The sequence below is a fragment of the Dermochelys coriacea genome, chromosome 7 (assembly GCF_009764565.3).
Source record: "Dermochelys coriacea isolate rDerCor1 chromosome 7, rDerCor1.pri.v4, whole genome shotgun sequence".
Taxonomy (NCBI): Eukaryota; Metazoa; Chordata; order Testudines; family Dermochelyidae; genus Dermochelys; species Dermochelys coriacea.
This window is the reverse complement of record NC_050074.1, coordinates 102004043-102025974: the sequence shown is the minus strand read 5'-3', so window position 1 is coordinate 102025974 and position 21932 is coordinate 102004043. Positions and strand designations below refer to the sequence as shown.

The 21932-nt window shown below is 38.9% G+C and overlaps 1 long non-coding RNA gene across 1 annotated transcript in view; it reads right to left on the bottom strand.

Annotated features, from left to right (window-relative positions):
* The window catches only part of LOC122461086, a 106692-nt gene that overhangs the window by 8976 nt on the left and 75784 nt on the right, over positions 1–21932 (bottom strand). Inside the window, exons 2-3 of the long non-coding RNA XR_006282810.1 lie at positions 16639–16685; positions 3375–3458 (exon numbers count right to left, since the gene is read on the bottom strand). This is a non-coding gene — a long non-coding RNA (uncharacterized LOC122461086). The remainder of the gene's footprint in view (positions 1–3374; positions 3459–16638; positions 16686–21932) is intronic.

Sequence of the window (21932 nt, the reverse complement as noted above, 5' to 3'; positions counted from 1 at the left end):
TATATGGAGTCTATTCTCTGTGTACACGGCAGGGCCATTAACAACTTCAATCCCTGTGCTTGGGACAAATGTAGCTAATGTGCCATCTGTACATCATCCACGAGTGCACATTACCCCAAAGGGAATGTGGAAAAGGTTGAGCCATGGCTTTCCCTGAAGCACAATTCCTCCCCAAACTTCTCTGTGTTGTGTGATTCACAAACAGGTTCCTAAATACCACAGTTTGGCCCTTAAACCATCAGTGAAGGATAAGTGAATATATTGTTCTATATTATGTGTTGCTACATTGGGTGTTTCTTTAATTGATTTTTATTGTGTGTGAGGAGTGCTGGCAGTGATTATTTCCTGGAGAGAGTGCTCGGAGCTGCACAGACAAGAGATGTGGGCCCTGCTCTTAGGACTTTGCAGCAGCAGGACTCGGGGACAATACCAGCCTATGTCTTAAAATGAAGTTTGAAACAAGGGTGATATTAGTTGCTGGAAGACCTCCTACTGACTACATGCCTCTCAAGTGCTTTGGAACTTGCAAACTCCAGAAATAAATTGGAATGGAATACAAATGGAGTCCTAAGACAGAAACCTATCAGAAAGAAAGCTGTTCTGTATTAACTAAAGCAGCTGTAAAAGTTGCACACCTGTCTGTAATTAGATTACATTTTGCAACTAATGGGCCCAATCCTGATATCCTCACTCAGGCAAAATTCCCATTGGAGATAGGTATGTAACAAGATGGAAAATAGGGGACTTAATCTTTTCTTAGGTAAGGAAATCAAAGTTTTGACTGAGTAAGGAATGAATAAGGTCTGCAGGATTTGACCTACTGACTCATTCATGAGAGTGCTTCACAAAGTCGGAACTGCCACTGGAAATTCCCCTAGTTCATATTGCCTAGAGTAATTTCATTCCAAAAAGTTTTGTTTTAACAGTTGAAAGGTAACATAGTCGCCAACATTTCAGGGACACCTGCAGGCTTTTGAACACCTGTTCTGAAATATCTATTCAATATAATTAAAGATGCAGATGTTCTCCCATTTGCTGAAAAATTAGATTTTAGAAATGAATTAGAACCATTTTAATTATATTAAAATATGAAAATGATAAAATATTATTATAAACATAATTGTTGTACAATGCTATATTTGTGATCCAGTTAGGAAAGAGACTCTTCACAATAGATGCTAATTCTGCACAATTAGTATTAGGCACTAGGAATATGCAACCCAAATAAAAATTACCTGATAAACCCTTATCTTGGTTCTATCAGGGAAGCCAGATATTTCAGTGTACTCATAAAAAAAATAGCTCTGAATTATCAGGAATGTATGAACAAAATGGGGTGGCAGGGAGGTATTGGAAAGATATTTACAAGTCTGACAAGAGCTTTCCATCCAGTCATTAAGTCCATTTAGACTCATTGCTGTGTGATCAATGTGATTCAGCCATTTTGCACAAAAGGTAAAAAAAACAAGACAACATCTCAGTTCTCTCTTCCTGCTCTTCTGATGTTGTTGTTGCCCCACATAACTCACTTTTAGACCAATTATTTTTATTATATGTTTTTCCTAGACCAGATTTTACAGTATATCATGTAATATAAAGCACCTCAAAACTACATCTGATACATATCTGAGCATTGAGATATTAGCCCAGTGCCATAAGCCAGTTCTGAAAGAATGGTGAGCAAATTTGGTCAGCATCACACAACAAAAGCAAAAGCTAGGCTTCGTCTACACTACACACCACTGGTGGCAGTATGGAGAGTATATGCAGCTACACATCAGAGTGAAAAGCAGGAATATGTCAGAAAAAGGCGCTAGCAGAGGGAAGGCAGCAGGGAAAGGCTTCAGCAGCTTTGCGCTGCCAGAGCCTTTCACTGCCCCTGGGAAAGGATCTGCAAGAGGGACACAGCGAGGAAAGGCTCAGCCTTTCCCTGAGGAAGGGAAATGCTCCAGTAGCAGGAGCTGAAAGAAACTTTCCCTGCTGCTGCAGTCTTTCACTCTGTTGGGGAAGGATTCCAGCCGCAGGGAGGCAGTGGGACTCTACATAGCTAAAAATAACAGTAGAGACAGGAAGACATAGGTTGGCAAGTGGAACACATGTAGGGTATGTACTTGCTTACATACTCAGGTGTGTCTTTACTCTATTTGCTTAAGCTGTACTTCACCAGCTACACCTCTATTTATAAAGGAGCTTGTGGGGAACAACAGGAACAACTCTGATGATCTCCCTCTACTTCCAGTGTCCTGGGAGGGGCACTATCATATTAGTCCTTCATATTAATCAACTACTCCATTTCTGAGTTATCAGATAAGACTGGTTTCAGAGTAGCAGCCGTGTTAGTCTGTATTCGCAAAAAGAAAAGGAGTACTTGTGGCACCTTAGAGACTAACAAATTTATTAGAGCATAAGCTTTTGTGAGCTACAGCTCACTTATCTCTGTGCGAGTTACTCAGCCCTCTCTTCTCAATGTCTCTCCAACAGCCATTCAGGATACCAGGAAAGGCCCCTGTCTTAGGATTTGTCTACACCACACAGCTTCGACACGGCCGTGTCACTAAAAGTCAAGAATTTGTCAGCACTTTTACCAACAAAATACTTCCACCCCCTACAAGTGGGGTTTGCATTGTTGACAGGAGAGTGCTCCTGCCAATAACGAGTTGTTTACATTGCCACTTGCTGCGGCAAAACTTTTGTCTTTCAGGGAGGGCTTTTTTAAGCAGTGTAGACAAGCCTTAGATTCCACCAGTTCTCCAACAATACCAACAGGATTGCATTAGCACTGCAAATCAAACCATGCTAAACTGCCAAACTCTGGCCAGACTCTTTACCCAAGGAGAATCAGGATCAGGACTTTGCTCATTATTTATAGATTCAAACCAAGTTTTCAAATAATTCCTATGAAAGAGCTATGCATATGGTAGACTGGAGTCTTATTATTTTAGATATTATTTAACTTTACACTGGGAAAAGAAAATACTATGATTTTATTTCATTTACGTTTAAACCGATGAATTTTCTAAGATTAAACTGGTGGGCCCAGTCCAGTCCCTGCTGGATTGCTAACATGGATAAGTAAACCTTCACTGCAAAACACAGCATCACAATTGGTATTAATTAGCACCCTTTTTATCTATCTCAGCATAGGGGCTTAGAACTGCTTGGGCACATAGCCTTAACACCTTTCTCACCCCTATAGGTGGCTTTTATAATAAAGAGAAAGGCACATTGGTGGGGCAATGTTGGGAAGCTTGTCACTGATCGTGCTGAGGGATAAACTCAGGACTTCAGTTTTTCCACTGACAATTCAATGTCAGTAAAATCAGCTGAATGCCCTCATTTTAAAATCTGAAACAATATACTTGGAGATAACTTACATTGCTTAATGCTTCCCATCCTCTTTGTAAAATCTTTTCATAATGTTCAAATAGTTGGCTTCCAGTGATGATACTATAATGATCCTGGGGAGTATTGAGAACAGAGTAAATTCAAGTCAGATACATTACAGAAAATTAATACAATATCACAGACCTCATATTGAATCATTTTCATTACAGGATACAGTTCTCTTACTAGGGGAGAGAAATAACATGGTGATTTTTGTTGCCTGTGCTCTTTTCTATTTTTTTAAGTCTACAATTCTTGGGCATTAAATTGTGCAGTTATAGTTGCTCAGCAACCATAACTTCTGTATATGCACCTCCCATGGTTTTGTAGCAATGGCAATCTTACAATAACAAGGAGTGGGTGGTTTTGGTTCTGGTTTTGTATTTTTGCAATCAAGATACTTCTCAATACATAAACATATGCTACATTGTATGTATTACATATGTAAAATAATTATTTCATTTGAGTATTGAGACTTAAGTAACTATTGATTTAGAATTTTAGAATTACAGGAATGGACCGATGGAAAAATTGATACCAAGGAACAGGGGGAATACACTGGCATACTGTAGAACAGTTATAATCTTTTTGGAGCACCTGCTACTGATCTTTGTCAAATGTGAAGTGGCAAACAGAATTTTTGTGAGGCAGGGTGAGGGGGAGTTGTTTGAGTAGGAGAGGTAAGGAATTTTTTTTAGGGTAAGTTTTCTAAGTATGACATGCACCTTAGTCGCTGAAGTCTTTCTCTCTCAGAGCCTGATCATGTAAGGTGCAGAGCACACACTGATTCCAAAAAGAAAAAGAGTACTTGTGGCACCTTAGAGACTAACAAATTTATTTGAGCATAAGCTTTCGTGAGTTACAGCTCACTTCATTGGAAGCTCAAATAAATTTGTTAGTCTCTAAGGTGCCACAAGTACTCCTTTTCTTTTTGCGAATACAGACTAACACGGTTGCTACTCTGAAACTGATTCCAAAGAGAGTTGAGGGAAGCCAGGACAGTACAGGATTAAATATGGGGTTAAAGTGGCTCCTAGGACCTTCTTCTCATCCTAACAGGAATGTGCAGTTGAGCCAAGAATGCTGTGGCATATTACTATGCTATTAAGTGGAGCAGAGGCACATAGATTTTCCCTACGCCAGTGGAGAGTAGGCATATTGGGAAGTGACAGCCTAATTTACAGAGCATTTCAAGGAACCTGGGTTTTAACCTTACTCTTCTATGAGCTAAATGGGAGCCGAATCCTGCAAAGCACCAAAATCAGCAGGAGTTGTGGGTACTTAGCATCTCTCAGGAAGTATTTACTCAGTGCCTTGCAAGATTGGGCCCTAAATTGAGTTTAGTAGTTGGTAAGCTTAATAGGGATGCAGTGGGATGAATTTCATCCTTAATGAATTTGTTTTGTAAGGAAAAAAAAACCTTGCTGCCATGGGTTGTTATGAAGGCCAAAAGTATAACTGGGTTAAAAAACTTGCATAATGACAGGTTTCATAAGGTGCCTCAAGTACTCCTTTTTCTTTTTGGGTTCAAAAAAGAATTAGATAAATACATGTAGGATAGGTACATCAATAGCTACTCACCACGATGATTAGGGATGCAACCCCATGTGCTGAGTATCCCTAAACCTCTGGCTGCTAGAACTGTATGACAGGGGATGGGTCACTCATTAATTGCCCTGTCTTTCTATTAATTCCCTCTGAAGCATATGGTCTGACCACTGCTGGAAGACAGGATACTGGGCTAGATGGATCATTGCTCTGATCCAGCATGGCCATTCTTATGTTGTTTATAGATTCATCTACCACTTCCACTCCATGAGATGACCCCCCCAATAAGAAGTCAATAGGAATTAAGGGCACTTCAGGCATTTTATGATCAGATTCGTAAACGTCAGAGCACTGACCTCAGAGAGGACTACATGAACTTCATACCCCTGGTAAATGATATGCTGATATAGTGGTGTCAGTCAGAAAGTCATTGAATTACATTAGATAGAAGGGAATCTGATCCCCAGAATGAAGTCTGTAAGGACCTAGCAGGACTGATTTCCCCATCAATTGAAGTCAAAGGGAGTTTTCCAATGATTTCAGTGGGAGGAGGATAAGGCCCAAACACTCAGGCACCTGTGTGAGGACCATAGTTCCCTATGAAAGCATAAAATAACTAAACAAAGTGAAATTAAGTTGGCTGAATTGGAAAATTTTTTTCATTACTTACGCTGTAGTTTTTAGTTACTGAGACAACCTTCCATGAAATACACTTAGCATTTTAATTCTCATCCTCTACAAAAGTCATCAAAGTTCAAATTGTTGCAGCTGGTTGTGGGCCTAAGCTGCAAGACTGACTTTATACATTAAAGTTATTTCTTTTCTACAAATTATTATTAATAAACAATCGGCACTGCTCCTTCCATTACCATATGAAAAATCAGTTTGATATTGCTTACTGAATTTGAATTACCATGTTACCTGAAAGCACATCCATGAAAGAGCATGTCAATCACTTGTCATAACACCTACATTTACAGCTTTTCATCCAGAATGGTAACAAACTTTTCACAGATATATCAAGTTGGGACTTCATGATTGCTTTCTCCTTTTGCAACCACCTCCTCATTTTAACTAAGTTTCTCCACATTAAACAATCTTGTTACTACCATCTGGACATTTGGGACATCAATGGGAATTTTACATATTGAACACACACCAAAGAATTGCAATGTAGATCAAAGAGGATAATTTTCCCCTAACTATTGTTCCATATTTCCTTATTCAAGATCCACTCCATCAACATCCAGAAATACAGGAGTATTTTTATTATGAAACACTAGTTCTCCTTATTAAATGATGATAACTCTAAGTTTAGTCTCACATTTAAAGATGCTGTGTGATGCTGTTGTCTGCCATTCCTTAAACTTAGTGTTCTGTATTGGTTGAACATGTTGCATTGAACTGTATTGGTATAAGAAGTCCACAATTCCTGTTCCCTGGGGAACAACGCAAAAATTGAATGTGTATCTGCCAACAAGCAAAATTGTAAATAAAAAATACATAAAACTGCCCTGCACTCTCTCAAGCAATGAGTTTTCAAAGTGATATAAAGGAAGTACCTGCTTAAATCAATCTCACATTACTCTATAACAAGGTATTTGTGCATTCCTCCCAATTACCTGTTTAGAAAATGTACCTCCAGTCTTTCTATCTCTTACCGTTTCCCCAGATATGAAAGGGTTTTAAAAAGAAAGCATTTTAATTCAGAGACACTGTCAGAACTAGAAGTGTTGTGGAGTTGCCACATCACCGTAATATACTACAAACTTCCCTAAGGACATGATATGGTCTGGGTTCCAAAAAAAATCAGGAGAAATTTCAAACACTTTGCTTTGCATTACATATACAGTGACATGTAGTACTGACATAATTATAGAGAATACTTAAAGTCTTTAATGATCAAGTCATTTTTGTCTTCTTTTCTTATAGGTCACTTCTTTGACAGAATAAATTATGACTAGCCCCTTAGTTTAAATGTAAAATTTAGCAGAACTATAGTGCCACTGCTCTGTGTTCTCTCTCTTAGTTTTTTGCTTTCATTAAAATTGCCTTTGAAATCTTTTACCCTCAACTATATCTTCAGCCCAGTGCAAGCACCATAATTTCTGAAGTCCTGTCTGTGCAAAAAGAAAATGTCGAGTCTCAGTTGGGCATGAGTGGGAGAGAGAGGAGAATTGAGAGTTGTTTTGTTTTGTTTGTTTGTTTGTTAGGACACCAAGATTGCACTACTTACTGTCTATTACAGGCAGGGAGCAGACAGCAGCAAAGCAACAAAACTTGATACACTAGGAAATTTTAAATGCATAAACTATGCATGTTCCTGGTCTTGCAATTCTTCAGTTCATGTCTGATGAACAGGAAAGATAAAAATAGTTTGTTTTTTAAAAAGAACATCTCCTCCTATTTTAATCATCTTCAGTTTCCCCCAGATGATGATTTTTTTTCTCTTACTAACAGAGAGAGGTCCAGATTTAAATCTTACAATTTGAACCCCCTTGAATACCAAGAAACTTTGGATCCAGATCCAAATCCATGTCCAAACTTTACTGTTTAGGTTCATCTCTGGCTTCAAATTTGTTGGCTTTCACATTTCCACATGTTCCAAGTTTTTTCACTCTCCTGAAATCCTTTCTTTCTGTTTCCTCTCTTGAGGTACACTGGTGGGGTATACAAACTGCACCATTATTGCACATACACAATTAATGCAGTTTAACCAGAATTTACTGTGATGAAAGTTATTTTCAAAGCACACACAAATACCATGCCAAAACCCAGCAAGAGATCCTACAGGAAATCAAATGAGATCTCAAGACTGGACAGTACTTAACTCATGTCACCACGCTACACTATTTCCAAACCACCATGGAGAAGCATTTTCTTTCTCCGGGACCCTGAGTACAGATTAAGATGCACCATACATTTGTTAAAGGTGACATCAGTGCTGAACCAACACAAAACCAGAAGTGACCAAATCCTATACTGATAAGAACAGCTTCATAGACCAGCATTTCTACTCTGAACACAATTCCAGCAACAGGAAGGGTCAGTAATAAAATATTGGACATGCCGAGACAATATTTCACTGGGCTGAAGCATATAATTACACAGCCAGTGAGGTTGTTTTTTTTTTCAAGTGCTACATATTGGAAAGTTAAAATAAATATCAATAAATATGACTGCAAAATGATATACAGTTATACCATAATGGTTGGCAATTGTTTACAAGCCCATGATCTGCTGAAGACTCAGAACACATTGTGACAGAAATATATATGAGTCTAAAGATTTGGAGACAGTGTGAGACTATAATGCTCTCAGAACCCATTGTTTCGCATAAAAGATTTTTCATTACTTAAGGAAGGGGACTCTGTGCAGTAATTCCACAGCTCTGGTAAAGAGTATCCTTGGAAAATTTACATCCACACAAAGGACTTATTGATTTAAGATACTCATGTTATTAAAGGCTTTATCTGGAAGAACTTATTTTTGATACAATGGGACTTCCCACAGAGAATGGTTTGTTTTTTAGAGGAAGTCTGAAAAAATCTTGTTACTGTTGACCAAGAGTCCCTTTCTAACATTTCTTCACTTAGCATAGGAGAACATCACTGAAAAACTTGCACCAATAGAGATACTTTTCTCTTTCGGGAGTGAGAAGACAGAACAAGATCAGTACGTGCAGCTATGGGGAATATACAAATTTCACAGGACGTAGTCATTTAGCCCCAAATCCTACCTCCAGAGCACAGCCTGAGCAGTCAGGTTGTGCACTTGAGAGCTACTCAGACATTGGAGAAAGCACTTCTAAGCCCACCACCTCACAGAGGAGCAGCAAACCTGCTCTACAGCCTCAGAACTGCTGCAGCCTCAGAACTGGAGTCACCTCTGCAGTAGACGAAGGACTGGCCACAAGATGCGCAAAGTTGCAGATCAGTTTCCCTCTCTACACCTCCTCCTGTGTGCCCCCAAAGCCTCACCCTGTATGGTGCCCCCATGGAGCTGGGCTTCACAGTGTACAGAGGGCATGCAGCTTTACATGGGATTCATTAATCTTAACCTCCCCAAGCAGTAAAACTGCACTAGGTTCTCTGTCAGAAAAGCCTGCTGTGCGAATAGAGACAAAAGCAGGATTTGCTGCTTATTCACCAGTACTTAACTTAGTGTGCTATTATGCAACCCTCATGCTGAAGTCATTGAAACTACTTGGGTGAGTAAGAGCTTACCCATAATTACCAAGCTTTATGCAGCACCATGTGTGACATTTTAAGCAAAATTTTGGTGAGCTATTTTGCATGTTTGCAAATAATTTGCAGAACCACAAACTTCATCTTATGGTCAACAAATCCTGTCCCAATCAGTGGCAGGAATTGGTCATGGAGCTACACAAAACTTGGTGTGTCTGTATTGCATGGTGGGTGCTGGAGTGTCTGTTAGGACATCAATTCAACAGTGACTCGGAAACAGGTTTCAACCTGGTGTAAATTGGATATCAGAATCCAAGATGAAGACAATGCTTTGTAAAGCAAAGACACTATCTCCTGCTTCCTATCTAGCAATATTGCTTGCATTAGGAGCTCCTGAATTTAGCTTGAGGGGGGAAGGATTCTCAGGCTACCAATTCAACCTGTTTTTTTATATACTTATATGCCATCATCTCCATAATATCTAAATATTTCACAGTTATTGACAAATATAGCCTCTCAATACTTTTGTGAGGTAGGGAAGTATTATCTCCATTTCATCGGAGGGAAGCTGAAACACAGAGAGGTTAAATGGCTTACTCTTGGTCACACAGGCAATCTGTAGCAGAGCCAGGAACTGAATTCAGATTTCCTGAGTTCCAGGAGATTATCTATAGGATTTGCCTGTATTGAATGGGAAGAGAATTCAGCCCCAGAATCTGTGGGTTCTCCAAGATGTCCACAAATCTCAGGAGAACTGGCAAAGGCAAAGGCCATCCACAGGGAGGCCCTGTGCCTTTGCATAACAATTGGGACCCCTTGCATCCCTCTCCATCTCCTGGATCCCACTATTGTCTTGGAATCACCTGTAAAGAGGATTCTACAGAATAGAAAGAGACTATGGATCCTATGAAGTAAATGGGAAGTGGAGCAAAGCATCTGGAAGGATTGGGGCCATATTCACTTTTCTCTTACAAAAAAAATTAGGCTCTGTACTTCTGTTTCATTGAATGGAGTACCTACCTACCAACAGCTGCTGAACAATAGGTACTGTTACAGGACTCCTTTCTATCTATATCTAGCTATCAATCTAGTTAATAGATAAGGTACCAATATATGGCACTCAAGAATACCGTAGCATAGTTCCTGGGTTATTAGGGCCAATAAAACTTGGTGTGGATTAGCTAGGGCTTCCTTTGGGAGCTCTTTATTCCAGCACACAACAGGTTCTTAAAGGGAGCATTTAAAATGGTGAATTGACACATATCACGGAGTTCAAAATATTACGCACAGTTGGACAAGCAGATACTTATTAATAAAAGTCATCATGAGAAGACTTACAGCTAAACTCAACTGCATGCTGTAATTTTAGGTGGATGGTATTTTATTATCATTATTACTTAATATTTACATTAAAGCAATGTCCAGAGGTCCCAGTTAGGACTGAGCCCTCGTTCTGTTATGTGCTGTCCAAAGACATATGAAGACACAATCCCTGCTCTTAGTTTACAGACTGAGAGGACAAGGAAGGTGGGTGAAGCGGAATGCAACCATCTAAATTTGCAATTTTATCTGTGTATATCTTAAAATGATACAGTGCCAGCTCATACAATCTGGCCGGCATACTGTCTTTAACTGGCTGATTTCTTATAGGAATTGGTTTCAAAGAGAGATCTGAACATTTTGTGCTATCTCAAAGTTTATAAACTTTTTCAGATCAAAAACAAGTGTTTTATGACAGGTTTCAGAGTAGCAGCCGTGTTAGTCTGTATTCGCAAAAAGAAAAGGAGTACTTGTGGCACCTTAGAGACTAACAAATTTATTAGAGCATAAGCTTTCGTGAGCTACAGCTCACTTCATCGGATGCAGGGCAGTGATTAACATTCTTGTCCTTTTCATTGTGCAGAGAGATATGTGGTTGACAGGATAATTTGGCAACTAATTACCTGGCATGTGCAAGGCACATACACTACCATGCTCTATAGATATCTGGATGCCCGTGGTGCATTTTATGTGAGTTTGTTTACCCTGCATTATAGTTTATAGTGTTTCTACATAGAACTACATAGACAAGGCACCTCATGGTGTATTTTAAAGAAGTCTCACAAACTGTAGGAATTAGCCAAAATTTTCTGCCAATGGCACTGCATACACATCATGGGTCAAAGTACCCTCTCATTTACATTGGCATAACTGAGAGTAGAATTTGGCCCCCAGGTGTTAAAATTCTTTAGAAAGTCCTTCTTAAAAACAAATGGAAAAATTGCATAGCAGTATGCCCAACTAATTTCTGATTTTAGAAATGGAGAGGGGGACCCTAAAATGGTCTGAATGAGTGAGTGCTTTTTTTAAAGCAGAAAATTTAGTAAGCACTAAATGTGCTTGACTGCACAGCACTTATATAAAATATGCATATCTGTGTAGATGTTTTCCCTAACAATGCTCTGAGAAATTGTATTGAATCTCAAAATTATCCCCTGCTTTACAGAATTGCCTGCAGAGACAGACACCAACAGCACCATTAAGTATCAAGAAAGTACCAGGCTTGTTACAACTAGCTTTATGAGAGCCAAGGATCAAATATTTTTTCACAGTTTTATGTGGATAGTTTCATGAAAATTGATCAGGTCTAAAAAGTCACAGTCCAAATGAAGCTAAGGTTAAAGATAATTTATACATGATATTCCTAATTTTATTCTGAGCCCTTTTATTACTATGTAGGCCTTTATGACTTTAAAGAAAATGTCAGTGGCGGCAAATGACATTGTACTGAATAATCTAGTTATGAGGGAAAAGACATTTAAAACCATTCCTTATCAGCATTGCTCTGTTCTGCTGAATTTACAGTTTTATCCAACACAACTGTCCAAAACTCCTGTCTGTATTTTTAAATCCTTTTCATGATTTCTACACTAACTCTAGCATTTCCAGATACCTATTTTTATTCTCTTTTTTAATTCTTTCCAAAATGCTTATTTTTCTATTCCTTCTAAGTAATTCAAGGGAGTTCAGTTGAGATCCTGGATGTGTAGGGGATTATCATCACATATCTTGTCATTTCAGCTAAGATCAGAACTCAGCCCTGTAGGTCCAAGACAGATGGATATATATTTATGTATAGTGCTATACGGATACTCAGTTGAAGGTGCTGTAAAATTCCAGATGTTTTGTGCCACAACAAGAACTTCATCTGCCTTTGAAAGCAGCTATTGTACTCAGATTAACTTCACTGCATGAAAATCAATCTGAGACACTGTCCTGCAATCCTTTAAGTGGACAGCAAAGATCTTGTCTTAAAATCTCATGTATATAAGGTTTGGAATAGAGGTGGGCCTGTGCTTCAAAGTCTGGATCAACTTCTTAACTTCTCCAACATTTGAGGGTCTTTGAAGTAATTATTTTAGTTCACCATTACATGGAAGTGGGAGTCTTCCAAAAAGTTGGGATCCCACTCCAGATCTGAACTTCACCCAAACTTTAGGGGTATGCAGATCTGGGAGGGTTAGTTTGAGCCTAACTCTCTCTTGAAATAAACACTCTCTACTTTCCTATTTGCAAAACTCTACCCCTGCTCCATCTCCCTCAACTCCCTAAAATTGAGTAGAAGTGATTTCCCGACTATTACTTATGCTTCTCTGGGTTGCCTTTCATCTGAGTGTGAATCACCTGCCAGTAGCTATAGTGGTGCTTCAGGCCTTCAGGGCCAAAAAAGCCTGCCAAGAGCAGCTTCTGCTTTAGAGCTAGTTATTCTCCAAAGTGCAGAAGGGACATTTCCACCAGGAAGCTCAAGTGAGGCTGTGAGGTGAGAAACAGAGACATCAAGAAACCAAAGTCTGGTGGAGGCAAGGAAATGCCTTCCCCTCCCTGCAGCCTCAAAATTTTGTGTGTGTGTGTGGTGGGGAGAGGGCCGACAGGGACAGTAAGGCAAAGAAAACCCTTTAAGGCATTTAACCCACCTTCTCCCTTCTTTTAGGCATTCACCTCCCTAGTGGTCTTGAGGTAGGGAGGAGGAAGACTCTAAGCTGATTGGTATGACACAACGGCTAAGAAAACCTATTGGGCACACTTCATATGATGGTTTATAAGCCCTTCCTCCAGCTCTGGGGGCCATTCTGCATGAGAGAAGCCACTTGAACATATGACAAATAATTTGAGGATTTAGTAAAGGGGTAGGACAATGTGGGTGGAGGGGTGGAGTCAGGACTTCATTCCAGGGCTAACTGTAACATGGCCTGAGATGCCACAGAAAAGGATCTGGCTGGGGAGCCACCCAGCCACTATAAGGGAAGGAATTGTTTATCTGGCAGAGATGAGTGTAGGAAGGCAGACAAGCAAATTGTTAATGACAGGTGTTAAGTGCAATAGGGGGTCTGGTTCCTTGATAACCCAGATTTGGAAGTGGTTTAGGAGAAGGCATCCCCTAAAGAAGATGGGGAGTGAGGATGGGGGTGCTAGTGATCAGAGACAACCCCCTCTTTCCCACCCCTTTAAACCTCAGATGAGGGAGGGCAGTGGGGTTCTAAGCGATTCATGCTGGGACTAGGTTATTTAAGGAGTAATTTAAGTTAAAGCGCCAATGTTGACACAAGAACAAATGGATATAAACTGTCCATCAACAAATTTAGACTTGAAATTAGACAAAGGTTTCTAACCATCAGAGGAGTGAAGTTCTGGAACAGACTTCCAAGGGAAGCAGTGGGGGCAAAAAACCTAACTGGCTTCAAGACAGAGACGGATAAGTTTCTGGAGGGAATGGTATGATGAGACTGCCTATGATGGCTACAATGATACAATGCGACTCTTAGCAGTCAATATCTCCAATGGCTGGTGATGGGACACTAGATGGGGAGGACTCTGAATTATTATAGAGAATTGTTTCCCAGGTATCTGGATGGTGGGTCTTGCCCACATGCTCAGTATCTAACTGATAGCCATATTTGGAGTCAGGAAGGAATTTTCCCCTTGGAAAAGATTGGCAGAAACACTAAGGGGGATGACGGGTTATGCCTTCCTCTGCAGCCTGTGGCCTCGGTCACTTACAGGTTTAAACTAGAGTAAATGGTGGATTCTCTGTAACCTGAAGTCTTTCAATCACCATTTGAGGACTTCAGTAATTCAGATAGAGATTACTGGTCTATTACAGGAGTAGGTAGATGAGGTTCTGTGCCTGTAATGTGTAGGAGGTCAGACTAGATGATCATGATGGTCCCTTCTGACCTTTACATCTCTGAGGTTAACTGGGTGAGTGGCTGATGGCAGCTCTCCACCAGGTGGAATGGATTACAAAGGAAGGATGACCTACAGTAGCCAACTTGTCTCTGGATAGTTCTCAGATGAATTACTTAATAAAATTGCAGTATACCTAACCTACATTCTAGATGTCTTGGTTTCCTTCCTGTGGTGTCCAGCATGGACATTTTGCAAGCCTGGCAAAAGGAGTCTGGGTCCTCCAAAGCTGTGTATTGGCCAACCACTTAGGATTTATAAGAGGGGGCCCACTTGAATAATTTTACAGCCCTGGTCTTCCCACATTACAGCTACAGAAAAGAACAATATTTATATTGTTGAGTTTATATTTATATTGTTCCTGTTGAGTTCTTTATTCACTATTTTCCAGTACACATAACTTATTCCCAGCAGAACAATTCAGGGAACCTTGCAAACACTATAAACACTTAGATTAGTGGGATAAAATTAAAATTTCCTAGAGTTCAGTAGTATGATTCTTGGGATTCTTTTAGGATGTATTTCAGAGTAGCAGCCGTGTTAGTCTGTATTCACAAAAAGAAAAGCAGTACTTGTGGCACCTTAGAGACTAACAAATTTATTAGAGCATAAGCTTTCGTGAGCTACAGCTCACTTCATCGGATGCATGCATCCGATGAAGTGAGCTGTAGCTCACGAAAGCTTATGCTCTAATAAATTTGTTAGTCTCTAAGGTGCTACAAGTACTCCTTTTCTTTTTAGGATGTAGATGCAGTACTCATTGTGCATTTTGTCTTTGAAGTAACAGATAGGGTGAACACATAGCTCTGGCATATGTACAATAATAGTTATAAATGAACCTAGTACACAAATATTAGTCATGGCATTGATTTTATTGGAGCAAAACAAAGAGTTTGTATCATACAGTATTCTAATAAAGTTTCTAGGGACAGCATGTCAATTGCTAATAAATAAGCCAATGTTCATAAGTTTTAAGAATTTCACTTTTTATTTTTTAATTTATTATTCTGGCCAAAAGACAGAGGGAGGAATTAGAGTTCTTGTCATTAACAATCTTTATAAAGTCTGCCAGTATCTGAATCAACGCTACACCCAGACGGTTTTCCAGATGTTTATTTGAAAAGCAACTGCTATTGCATGTCATAATTGTGTTCATAGCTGAGTAAACAGCTTCACAGGTGCAAGTGGATCCAAATATTTTGAGAGTTTTGAGTATGAAGATGCAGAAAACATTACTGATGTCATAAACAAAGGAAGTGAGAAATCAAACATATTATTTTCCTTGTGTCTTATGAATAACACTTGATTACTCTAAAAACCAACTAGTGCCTTGGGCACTTGTACATGATTTAATTTAAAGTGTGGTATTCTCAGTAAAGGGATTAGACAAATATGGCATTTTCTCTCTCGCTCGCTGTATGAGCGAGCACTTATTACTCGACAGCAATATGTTTTACTTTTTAATAGTGGACAAAATTCTGCTGTAATTAACACTGGTATAATAAGAACAGACACTTGCTCAGTTGGGGAGTGGGGGGTTTGTATAAAGAATGAGTCATGGAGGATTTGGCCCTCATTGTTTTATTTGGCAGTTCATTTATCCTGCTCCTATGAATATTATTCAATAATAGTTTTCTTTTAATCAAAAATTGCTACTGGGAAGCTAACTCTTTGAGTTTTAGGTCAGTCACCACAGTCTGCAGCGGCATGTCTAGGATATAGCATTTAAGATGGCCATGAAAGAGGGGCCAGGGAACTGCAGCAATCACTCTTCATGCTGAAGATAATTGTAATTTAAAGCCCCATCAAATATATAGTGTGGTACATTATAGAACAGTATTTTACCAATGTATTACCTGATGCCAAGTCTAGAAATAACAATGGATGTTGTTCAGTTATCCAGCACAGTTACATGATATAAAATTGGGGGATTTCACGTTATCCCTTCAAAAATAAGAGCTAGCCATGACACACTGACATAATTGTAATGTGCTATATCTGTTTGGCTTGTAACTGTTTTTAAGTGTCATGATCCTGCTGGAAGGCATCAGGTTTTCTATAAAGGTTCCTTATGAAGCTATAATTGTTTTATTATGCTTCTCAGAGACAGGGTGTTTTTAGATGACTTAAGATCTCCATAAAGAATGATTGATACAGGAATAGAGAAATTTTTATAGATCAGATTGATCTGATCCATCCAGTTCATTATTGTGTCTCTGATAGTGGGTGCATTTCTAGCTGTTTCAGAGGAAGCTATGAGACAACCCAGTAGTGGACAATTATGAAATAACCTTACCATAAGGAGCATTTCTTTCTCATCCGAGTCAGTTGCTGGCTGATGGCCTGTCACATGAGAATATATATCCCAGTAAAAAAAGAAAATATCCTAATTATTGTAACTGTAGATATTTTCCCTCTCCTCTTAAATAAATACATATACCCATTTACATACCACTTCAACGTTAGCTCATTTTACCCATGAATTGTACAGTTTATATTTTTGTTCTATAATCTTGCACAAAATATCAAATATGCTTTTTACAAGATTTTTTAAAACGGTTTCTGAATGAGAAATCAAATACCACAGAAGCCCTAGAAGTATCCTGAAGAGCTGTTATTGACGTTAGAAGTTTGACCACTTTAAATGATAGTCCTTTAGAGCAGGTGGAATATTTTGCTCATAGTCTAGCAGAAAGAGATTTTTGAAAGGGGGACTCAATAAGTTTGATGGAAAATTCTATAAGTCTACTTCCTACGGCCCCTTATGGATGGAAGGAATCAGTCAGTCATTTTCTTAATTGATGTAAAATTCCTCAGAATGCCTTCTTACTATTATTTACATAAATTATCTTCTGGGAATCAGTGACCCAATATTTAACAAAGATACGTATTAGGACAAAATAAGGTCAATTGATTTATCACTAGTTTAGGCAAGTGTCTGCAGTTTTTCCCTTCATTTTCAAAATTGTTATATTGTGACCTTAACATCTCAAATTGTTTGAACACCCGACATGCAGGAAAAGACTCTTTTCAAATTCATTGAGTACACCAGTTTTCATCTTCATCACTAGTATTGTATCATTTGTTATAATGATATACCATTGGCTACAAGGATATATTCCTTTATCATTTCAGAGTCTGCAAAAGCCTCCTAGTGTCTAGCCAGTATCCAGGCAATATACAGGAAAGCTACTGTTGCATGCTGTTGAACACTGACTGAGAATCCTCACAGACCTCTGATTTGATTTTTTTTTGAGTTGGACCTCATTGAAACTGTTTGATCAATCCCTACTTGAGATCCTTGATGGTATATTGGAAAGAAATCAGCATGTACAGTTTCATAATGATGTTTCACGTTTTAATTCTGAAAACAGTGCTTGTTTCTCCACAAATTAAGAGGATGCAGTCAGTGTTTTTATAACTACAAACTGACCTTCCTTGACCTTCTTTTTTTAGTTTACAGACTGTTGCCAACCCCTTTAATTTGTGGTGCAAGGGTGCTGACTGGAAAAGAGGACAGATACTCAGCCCAGCAGGCCTTAGCTTAATTTTTGTTTCCAAACCTCAAAACGCAAATGTCTTCAGTTTTGGGACATTTGAGATGAAAGTCAAATCCCCAATTTACACAGTAATATTCAGCATTTCGGGTGGTGCTCTCCCAGAGCCGGTCTGACCCTCACCAAAGCAGCCAATGAGAACCCACTCCTGCTATGTGCTACTGAGCCTCTTCAGCGCCCATTGAAATCAACTTCAAAGGAGTTTAATTCGCTCAGTAATTCACAGAGCTCCTAAAACATTCCACAGTCACAGTTTGAACCACTCAGAATGCAATGGGGAAAGGGGTGGGTGTGGGCCAGTGATACAGATAGTAGGCAGTAGGGTTCTGGGCCTCAATTTTTTTTCTTCTTGCTTGATAAAATACTTTATTTTATTTCTTTAATTCACATTATATCTGCCTCTCACACCGTTAGTGAAAAGAAAAGGAGGACTTGTGGCACCTTAGAGACGAACAAATTTATTTGAGCATAAGCTTTCGTGAGCTACAGCTCACTTCATGGGATGAATTCAGTGGAAAATACAGTGGGGAGGTCGATATACACAGAGAACATGAAACAATGGGTGTTACCATACACACTGTAATGAGAGTGATCAGATAAGGTACTCCTTTTCTTTTTGTGGATACAGACTAACACGGCTGCTACTCTGAAACCTGACAGTTAGTTAAGTTCAGGGAGTTCGTCAAAGATTAAGTCCAGCACATGCTTTTGAAGATTAAGCCCACAGGAGAATGCAAGTGCCCCACCATCAGGCATGTGTGATATTGCAAGTGGCATTATTTTGCACACATATACACACACTCACTTGCTGTTTCTGTTGCCATCACTGATCTGCCATGTTCTATTTTTAATGTCTGGAAACTAGAGTAGAATCTAAGGAGTGATTACTTGGAAGGAAGCTCTTATCCCATTCACTCTCCCATAAGTTATCTGAATAAAGCCTGTTTAGTCTGGCTTTGCACAACTGAAAAGGATTCTACACTGCATAGGGTACCACTGACAATATGTGCACATTAGCATCAATTATAGAACAGACACCAACATTGCCCAGTTCTACAATGCTTACATATGTGTAACTCCCATTAAAATGAATTGGAGTTTTCCATCAAGTGCTTCAGGATCAGGTTCAACATACTGTGGGCCAGATCCCTAGGACTGATTGGTCTGTGCCCAGCTGCAGCTCAGGACCAGGGGTTGCAAAAGTGTCTTAAGTAACTTATGCACTCTTCACCAGCTCTGAGGTTGCCATGTGCCAGTCTGGTTCCCCATAGTAATGTATTACACCAGCCAGCTGCTGGCCCAGGAACCATTTCAGCAGCCAAGGATAATGGGGGCACCGGGCCTCTGGGAGCAGGGTGATGTAGTAGCTGTTTCAGGCAAAGGCAGGAGGTAGTTCCCAAAGTGCCACCCACAATGAAATACATATACTTACCTGGGATGCGCCAGATCCTGGTGTGAGGGTGATGTAGGAATGCCTATGCCAACTCTATGCAACCCTGGAATTGCCCTATACTGGAGGCTTGTTCCAAGGGCCCTATTCTGGAGGCTTGTTCCAAGGGGTTGAAGGTTGGTATACAGTGCTAGACTGACCCCAAAAAATCCAGTTTTAGTGGACCTGTGGAGCTGGCTCTGTATGTTTGTAGTCTCTCAGTGGTTGGATTGGTAAAGTAAACTGAAAGCCAAGCAGCTGAATTCTGGTTTGAAAATTACAGAGCATTTATAAGGTCTAATATGTTGTAAGCCAAGATGATTTAACAGATGGTTAAAAAGAAAATCAGTATGTCAGGCAAGGTCCATTGTCTAGGGCACTGTGGATTCCTGTAGAATATGAGAGTGATATATTTTAAAATATGTTTTTCTTCTCTTTTTCAATACTCAAAAATCTTAAAACTTGAAACCTTGAGAGAAACTGCTTAATTGCCCTCTTGAGGTCAGTGGTCCAGGGCATTGGGAAATTTTAGTTCCCTGCAGTAAGGGTCAAATAGGGAACAACCACAGCACTTTTTAAACTCTTGTTAATGTCTCATAACCTTTAGTGAAAAAAATTGCAGTACCGTAGCCAAGTTAACCTCATGCAAAGCACAATAATATTTACATGCCCCCCCACAATACTATGCACAAAGAGAAAAATGAAAAAGACATAGATTTCCATGATATCCTACATGCTGACAGAATGAGTAGATCTTAAATGTCTTTGCTACTGTAGTAGAACTGAGATATAATCCCTCTAAAATTTCAAATTTAGGAAGTGATATTGAGTTAACCTTTTTGTATAGGTACGGTAAACAGGGATTTTCCTGAATTATTTATTCAACAATTACATTGTATTTTTTATTTTAAAAAAGAAGAGTTAATATTTAAAGTTGCCCTTTAATACTCATTTGGAAACACTGATTGAATAATAAGCCAAACAGTTCAGTGTATCACATCTCTATTAAATTCTCTTGCCTTTTTTAAGATTTAAAAAAAAACTTTTTTCTTCCTCTAAATGCAAATCTTTCTATGTAACACTGTGCCTAATCTACTACAACTAATTAATCTGTTTGAGCTGATGAAATGTTACCTCTGCATTTTTTGTTCCTTGTATACAATTATTGTAACAGTGGTGAATAAATCAATATTCCCAATCCAACTGTAAAAAACAATCAAGAAAAGCAGTGCTTCTCAGGGAAAAAACACCAAATAATATTTATTAACTCTGTCTCAATCCACAGCAGAGTCTAATACCATTCAAGCATTTTCTGCAAGTGTAATAAGCAAACTCAAATACATGATGAAAGTGGCACATGCCAATAATTTCACCATTTTACACTGCAGAGTAATTGAAGGATTTAATGAGAAACAAACCAATAAAAATAAATAGACCATGTTAGAGGAGGAGAAACTGATCTAAAATGGAAGTTGCTCCATTGTGAGTTTTAGGTTTTTTGCATGGTTTACCCAGGGAAAAAAAATGGTGTTGGGACAATTTATATCCAAACTGTTTATATCCACTTATTTTACATTTTGCAATTTGATTTCAAAAGAGGAAAAAATCCCTTGTTTTATCTAGATTAGATTCTGCATTGGAATGCTATCCTTCTGTTGCCACTTCCTGCAGCTTCTCTATTTTTCCACTGAATTATATGATGAATAGTGTCTTACTGTGCAAATGCTTCTGTTATATTGGTATTTATAAATAACTCTAAAAGTCTAGCCTTTTAAATAATGGCCCAGAGTACTTCTGCTTTTAGAAATGTCTGTAAATCATAGTCTTCCTGAATGGAATTCTGATTACAACCAAACTCCTCTATCTTAAAAGTGTCCCTAAATTTCAGTTGCAAACAAATCTCTCTTATTGCAGGATATCTGAGTCAATATGGCAAAAGAAGCTATGTGTGCAGGAAGAAAATGAGTAGTATTTCTGTTCAGTATTCTCAGATCTTTTGAATAACATTCCTGATGAGTTTCAGAGTAGCAGACGTGTTAGTCTATATTCGCAAAAAAGAAAAGGAGTACTTGTGGCACCTTAAATAAATTTGTTAGTCTATAAGGTGCCACAAGTACTCCTTTTCTTTTTTGCGAATACAGGCTAACACAGCTGCTACTCTGAAACCTGTTATTATGCAAGGCACTGAATTTAGCCGTATGGAGTGGAAATCTATCAAATTCCTGATGAGAGTAGAGAGTGATCATATTAGTGATTGTTTTTGGCTTACAAAACCTTGAAAACTGGGTTTTGTTTAGAGATGGGCTCAAGCTGAAAAATCCAGATTTCAGACACTTCAAAGTTTAAGGATGTTCAGATTTGGAGTCTTGGTTCAGCCCATTAGAAAGATAGAAACCATTTGCAAATGGCACATCCCTTTTCAAGCTTGATTTTAAACAGCCATAAGATAAGGAATGTTTGGATTGATGTGTTTTACTTTGGGCCTACCGTTATTTTTTTCGGGTCCAAAACCAAAGCCAGAGGTAGTTCAGATCTAGGACCCATTCTATGTAAACCACCAACACACTGAGGAGAGATGGGAAACACAATGTTTTGGTTTTGGAT